The following is a 6,703-nucleotide window of genomic DNA, read 5'->3' as shown; positions in this document are numbered from 1 at the left end:
GCAGAAGAGTGACACCTAAGGGCTGTTGCTACCACCCACCATGGGGCTTGGATTGATGATGGTGGGATTAAGAGCATCATGCTCTACCAACTGAGCTAGCTAGATTTAAAGTCAGTCAACTGCCCAGTCGCAGTGTAGAAGGAGCCTGAGGGTGTTTATTTGTGAGCTGAGGTTCCCTGTCTGACATTTGTCTTCTTTCCTGGTTCATTATGTCTCCAGCGAGCAAACCGGAGCTGTCACAAGGCTGGTTAGATGCTGCTTTCTAGACCAGAGAGCTGGGGTTGATTTAGCATGCTGCCGCCATCAGCTGGTCAGAGTAACCAGGGTGGGAGGGTGGAATTTAGGAATCTCCCACCAAGGGGAGGTGCTGTTGGACTCATCTAGTGGGGGAGAGTCTGAGTTCCCCACATGCCACACACACATTTTCACAGGGAGTCAGGACCCCTAGGGAAAAACTCAAAAGAAGCCCAGGCCCAGGAGTGTCAGAGAAGGGAATCACTGTTTGCCTTAAGAGGTGGGTTCGGGAAACCTGCAGGTTCTTAGATCCCTCCAGCGCCTGATAGAACCATTTATGGGGAAGGTCTGGGGAAGCCGAGGAGGACAAGGAGATGGGAAAAGGGCTTGCAGCTGTTGTGCAATCCCCATGCTCCCAGCAGAAGGGTCCGGGGGGCTCAGCACTCAGAACTCACAAGATGGCAAAGCTCAGAGCCCCGTTACACGGAGTCAGAATGTGATCAGCTCACACCCAGGGGGAGCAACTTCCCTCCCTTGGTCTCTATGCCAGAGCTCCTATCAGCTCACTGTCCTTCCCGCAAGAGCGGGCTGCTGAGAGGGTTGCGATGGGGTAAATGAAGGCAGAGGAGGATTGTTCCTCATGGGTTTTTTTGTGTGGCTCTGTGATCCTGCTGGAGGAAGCATCATTTGAGTTTGTTTCAGTGACTTGGGTTGGGCTCAGGTTGTGACCCTGAGCACAGGGGTTCTCTGCTCTTAGCCCCTCAGGGAGTGGACAATGGAACAGTTTCAGAAAGTGGCTAGAAAGTAGCCTAAGAAAGTGTAGTAAAAGTGAGAAGAAAAGCCATATCATCATCTCCCTGGTGGTCTAGTGGTTAGGATTTGGCACTCTTACTGCCAAGGCCTGGGTTCAATTCCCAGTTAGGGAAAAGTGACTTTAAACCAGAAAAACTTCAATTATTCTTCACTTGCAATGTAAACAAATCCATGTTATTTTCCTGATTTCCCCCCATCTTCCCAGCGTCTCCATGGCAGGGCTGGCTCCAGGCACCAGCGCAGCAAGCAGGTCCCTGGGCTGGTCAATGGAAAGGGGAGGCTTCAGCGGCAATTCAGCCCTCTCAGTCCCTTTCAGAGGGAAGGACTTGCCACCAAAAGCGGCAGCGGTAGAGCTGCCATTGATTGCAGCTTTTTTATTTTTTTTTTCTGCTTGGGGTGCCAAAAACACTGGAACTGGCCCTGCTCCATGAAAGACAATTTGTTAAATCCCAGATGAGTGCAGTTCTATCAGTTCTCAGCCTGAGCCCTTAGGTCTTAATCCTGAGGCTATTGTCCCATCATGGGGCCATTTCCCGCCTCTCTTTCATACAGAAGCACAATTTTCCTTGCACAGACACAGGAACAGCAAGATCTTTCTCTGTCCCTTGTGCAAAGTAGGGGGCCAAATTCCATGGAAACAATGGACAAGCAGGGGGCCCTGGGCACATCCAGCCCTGGCCGTGAGATGTTCCCTCCCCTCTTTCTTTATGCCCCTGTTGTTATTTCATGGATTGTCTGGGATGGGGGAAAAGCTGAGTTAACTCCAGGTGGAGGGGAAAAGAACCCTGAAAATCTCAGGACCCAACCCCTGCTACCAGGATCACTGAGGCGCTGGGAATCTGCATGGGAAAGGGACTGTGTGAATTGTCAAGGTGGGGAATGAATAACAATCTACAACTAGATCCACCAACACAGGCTAATCCTGCTGCAGATAGAAGGGAAACTGGGAGCGATTCTTTGCTGTTCAGCCATGGAAACAGTGACCCAATTGCACTGCAGTGAATGTGCTGGGGAAAGCTGGACTTCACAGGCAGGTGGCAATAGCAGATCCTAGAAACACCTGGAGCTTCCCACACCACTGCTGACCCCAGGGTCAGGTGTTGAGCGACTCACAGCACCCCTCCCCTCCCATTACCTTCCAGCAGGGGGTGGCAGCACCCCCCACCCAATGCAGGGGAGAGGGCTGAGTGTATCTCTGCACCCTGAGTCCAGGGCACCCACTCTCTCTGCCCCACACATCGAATCTGGCCCTGCTGCAAAGTGACCCCGAAGAACCAGCAGCCTCCAGGACAGCAGGTTTGGCCCTCAGAGCAGGGAATGTGTCCCCCAGGCTGCTCTTAGGCCACTGGATGCTCTGGAAACAAGAGGGCTCTGAGTGTAACCCAGGGGTCAGCAACCTTTCAGAAGTGCTGTGCCGAGTCTTCATTTATTCACTGTAATTCAAGGTTCCGCATGCCAGTGATACATTTTAATGTTTTTAGAAGGTCTCTTTCTATAAGTCTATAATATATAACAAACTATTGTTGTATGTAAAGTAAATAAGGATTTTTAAAATGTTTAAGAAGCTTCATTTAAAATTAAATTAAAATGCAGAGCCCCCAAGACTGGTGGCCAGGACCTGGGCAGTGTGAGTGCCACTGAAAATCAGCTCGTGTGCCACCTTCGGCACACGTGCCATAGGTTGCCTACCCCTGGTGTAACCCATAGCAAGCAAAGACTATCTGGGGATGTAGCTTGGTGGTAGAGCACATGCTTTGCATGTATGAGGCCCTGGGTTCAATCCCCATCATCTCCAGGTTGATTTTTTCACCCTGCTGCTTTGCTCATGCCCAGAGGGGATGTGGCCCACCAGTCTCCCTGCAGGAATTTCAATCCTGCTCAGTGAGGGGCAAGTACCAATTGCATGGAAGGTCTTGGGGGGGTTTCTGCTTGTAAGTCACCTCAGTACATGTAAGATTCCCACCAGCTGTGTTGCTTGGGACAAGGGTAGATGAGAAGGGTGAATCCTCCAGCACTGGAGGGAAAGGTCCCATCTGCACAGACTGAGAGGCCAGGAAACAGAGGGGCAGTCAGTGCTCAGAGAGGAGGGAGGTCAGTGATTTACACCCACCAGGGGACACTGTCTTTTTGAGGCGAGTGCAGCTGGCTTGGGATGGTGCTGACGATGGATAGAAAAAAGGCTGGAGTCAATGACAGATGAGACCACAGAAGGGGAAGGGGAATGGCAGCCCCACAGAAGGTCCTGGGTGCTCAGATGCCCCAGTTATTGCACCCTGGCCCGTCACAGAGAGAGAAAAGACCCAGTGGGACCCAGGCCCCCTACAGTGATCCCATGGACAAGAACCTGGCTGGGAGTGGGGTGAAGGTTCCCGCTGGGCAAAGGGGAGCTGAAATCCCTCAGTGTCCTGGAGTTTAAGCAATGGAAGCTTCAAACCCTGCAGGGGTGTGGGCTGAGGTGCATCAGCAGAAGGTTGGGCTGGACAGGGGCGGCAGCTTTGTATAATTTTTGGTGGTGCCCAGAATGGGACCAAGTCCTGCCCCACCCCCACCCCCACCCCCACCCCACCCCAGCTTTAGGCCGATTCTCCTGATTCCCCTGAATCGGGCCCCACCCCTAAGAGGACCCCGTGCCCAAGCCCTGGTACTGCGTACTGGCAAGAGCTGGTTCGCTGTACCAGGGTGGCCCGGCTTCCTCAGGGGGCAATTTAAAGGGCCTGGGGCTCCCAGCAGGGGCTGGGGTAGGGCTGTGGGGGGCTGGGGGCTATTTAAAAAGTCCAGGGTTCCCATTGTTTCTACCGCCCCGGCCCTTAAAATAGCCCCCAGAGACCCGCAGCTTCCCCAGGGCTCCCTCAGCTATTTACAGGGCCGGGGCGGTGGAAGCAGGGGAGCCCCGGGCCATTTAAATAGCCCCCAAGCCCCAGGCTGCTGCTGCTACCCCGGTGCTGAGGGGGGAGGGGGCACTTACCGTACAGGATGGGCTGTACCCCCTGCCCTGCCTCCAGCCCCTCACCCCCTGCCCTGCCTGCACCAGCCCCTGCCTCCAGCCAGCCCCACACCTCCTGCCCGCAGCCAGCCCCACACCCCCTGCAGCCAGCCCTGCACCCTGTCTCCAGCCAACCCTTGTCGTACCCCCTGCGGCCCTGCCTGAAGCCAGCCAGCTCCCCACACCCCCCTGCCCGCACCAGCCCTACACCACTGGCCCCGTACCTCCTGCCCTGTCTCCAGCCAACCCCTGCTGCACCCCCCTGCCTGAAGCCAGCCAGTCCCGCACACCCCGTCTCCAGCCAGCCCCGCACCCCTTGCCCTGCCTGCAGCCAGACCCTACCTCCAGTCAGCCCCTGCCCTGCCTCCAGCCAGCCCCATGTCCACTGGTGCCCTGCAGTTCCCAGGGCAGTAACCCTGCACACCTGTTTCAATGAGGGGGGCAGGGAGCAGCTGGAACCCACACATGTGCACACCGTAGGGTGACCAGACAGCAAGTGTGAAAAATTGGGACAGGGGGTGGGGGTTATTAGGATCCTATATAAAAAAAAGTACCAAAAATTGGGACTGTCCCTATAAAATCAGGACATCTGGTCACCCTAGCACACCCCCAGGGAGTGGCAGGGACCCACACATGTAAAACGGAATTCGTTTCTAGTTCAGGCCCATCTTTTTAAAAAAGAACTTTAGGTAGGGTTAACATACACCCGTATTTTCCTGGACATGTCAGGCTTTTTGGTTCTTAAATCACTGTCTGGGAGGAATTTTTAAAATTTAAAAATTTAAAAATTCCTCCTGGGAAAATACGGACGCATGGTAACGCTATTGGTACAAAAAATACATACTGTGGCACATCCCTTAAATCAGAACTTTTTATAGGGAACCGGTTCCTAAGGAATGAAAGCCTTTTTTATATATACATATATATATCTATATAAATTTTTAGTTATCCCTGCCAGGGCCTGACTGAAAATGACTGCCCAGAGTTCGAGAACTGTCCCTGTTCTCATTGGACAGAAGGGGAGACGCCTGAAGTACAAAGAAGGGAAGTGACCTTCCCAAGGGCCTACACAGCAAGCTGGTGGCAGAGCCAGAAAGAGAAGCCAACAGTCCTGACTCCTGTTCTAATGGACAAAAAAACCCAGAGAAAGGGATAGAGCCCAGGAATCGAGATGGTGGGGAAATTTCATTGAAACCATTTCTGTCAGAAAATCCCCTTCAGACTAAACCAGTTTGTTTCTCGAAATCAAAGCAAGTGGGATGAAAGTTCTTTGCACAAATATTTTGTTGCAAAACAAAAGCATCTCCTGTTTGTCACAGTGTGTTAAATTGTCTCCTCGCACACAAAGAGGAGACACTTAGATCTCAAACATTAGATAAGATGCTTCAGTCTGAGCTAAGTAATTGCTGCTCTTAACCATTTCAAAATAAAAAAATACAAATCAAATAGACTATTTTAGCTATTCTATTATGTCATAATCTGCTCTGAGTAAATGTGATAGGACACCGCATATTATGCACTACTCCTAGTGACACTCGCCAATGGATCCCCACCCACCGTGAGGTAGGTAGGAGCGGATCATTATTATCCCTACTTGAAAGAGGGAGAAGCTAAGGCTGAGAAAGGAGAATTGACTTGTCTTAGGTCACACAGCCAGCCAGTGGCAGAGTTGGGAATAGGACCCAAGAGCCCTGATTTTCAAACTAACCATCGGATCTTGAATTTCAGACACTGAATGACCTGAATAAAGTGCTCTCAGATGAGCTCCAGACCAACAACAGTGCACAATAAATATTCAGCAAGTATTTGAGGAGAACTGCAATGTTAGAGAGAATCATCAACTGCTCAGAGACAATTAATGCAGCGAAGCAGCAAAATTCATCAAACATATGACTGGTTCTGACTTATTTCCTTGGGCTTAAAAGAGAACAACAAGGACCTGAGTCTCCTCCCTGTCAATAACCCCCTGCTCAGCCAATCAGGGTAGAGACTGAGGACGGGAGGCTGAGGGTTCTCACCCAAAGGATGGCCCAGGTCACCGGTGGGGATCACTGCCTGAGCACTATTTCAGCCCCACATTTTCGGGTGGACCTCCCACAGTGGGAGCTGCAGAGCACTCACCTGAGACACATACGCACACCCCTCCTGGTGTTGGGAGGGGAACAGGAGAAAGGACAAAAGAAGCAAGAGACAAAGAGAAAGGAGGGATGGATGGAGGAAAAGGTGAAACCAAAAGGACAAACCCTAGTGACCCCAGTGATTCTAAGGGACAAAATCCCAGGTGCGCAATAAAATTCTGCCTCCTTAAGCTCGTGTTTTCCATGCCTAGAATTCAACGGTCACCAGATGGATCAGACTGAACAGGTTTCAAACCTCGAGGAGGCTCTTACCTTCTAACAGGGATGGCTGTTTTCCCGTAAAATCAGGAAAAGGGAAGGAGAAAACTTGAAAGAGGTTCCTCCTGGCGCTCACGTCTGTGAACCCAAATACTCTCTCAGTCCTCAAAGAGAGACCTGGAGAAGGAGACTTGCTGAAGTAAAGCCACAGGGGTCTCTGAGGTTTCCCTGACCCCTTGCCCCTGTCCTGCCTGGCTGATGTCAGCATCGCTCTGTGAGTTCACCACCTCCCCACCACCTTTGACCAACAGTCTGAGGTCCTGCAAAAATCCTTTGT

General features: G+C 51.8%; 2 non-coding genes across 2 annotated transcripts; both read left to right on the top strand.

The window, feature by feature from the left end:
* Nucleotides 1-1,088: 1,088 nt before the first annotated feature.
* TRNAK-CUU lies at nucleotides 1,089-1,160 on the top strand. Its single transcript has one exon. It is a non-coding gene; the product is annotated as a tRNA-Lys (tRNA).
* Nucleotides 1,161-2,770: 1,610 nt separating this feature from the next.
* TRNAA-UGC lies at nucleotides 2,771-2,842 on the top strand. The gene has a single exon. It is a non-coding gene; the product is annotated as a tRNA-Ala (tRNA).
* The last annotated feature ends 3,861 nt before the right edge of the window (nucleotides 2,843-6,703 follow it).

The sequence above is a fragment of the Mauremys reevesii genome, linkage group 12 (genome assembly GCF_016161935.1).
Source record: "Mauremys reevesii isolate NIE-2019 linkage group 12, ASM1616193v1, whole genome shotgun sequence".
NCBI classification, from domain to species: domain Eukaryota; kingdom Metazoa; phylum Chordata; order Testudines; family Geoemydidae; genus Mauremys; species Mauremys reevesii.
This window is presented reverse-complemented; position numbering and strand designations above follow the sequence as displayed.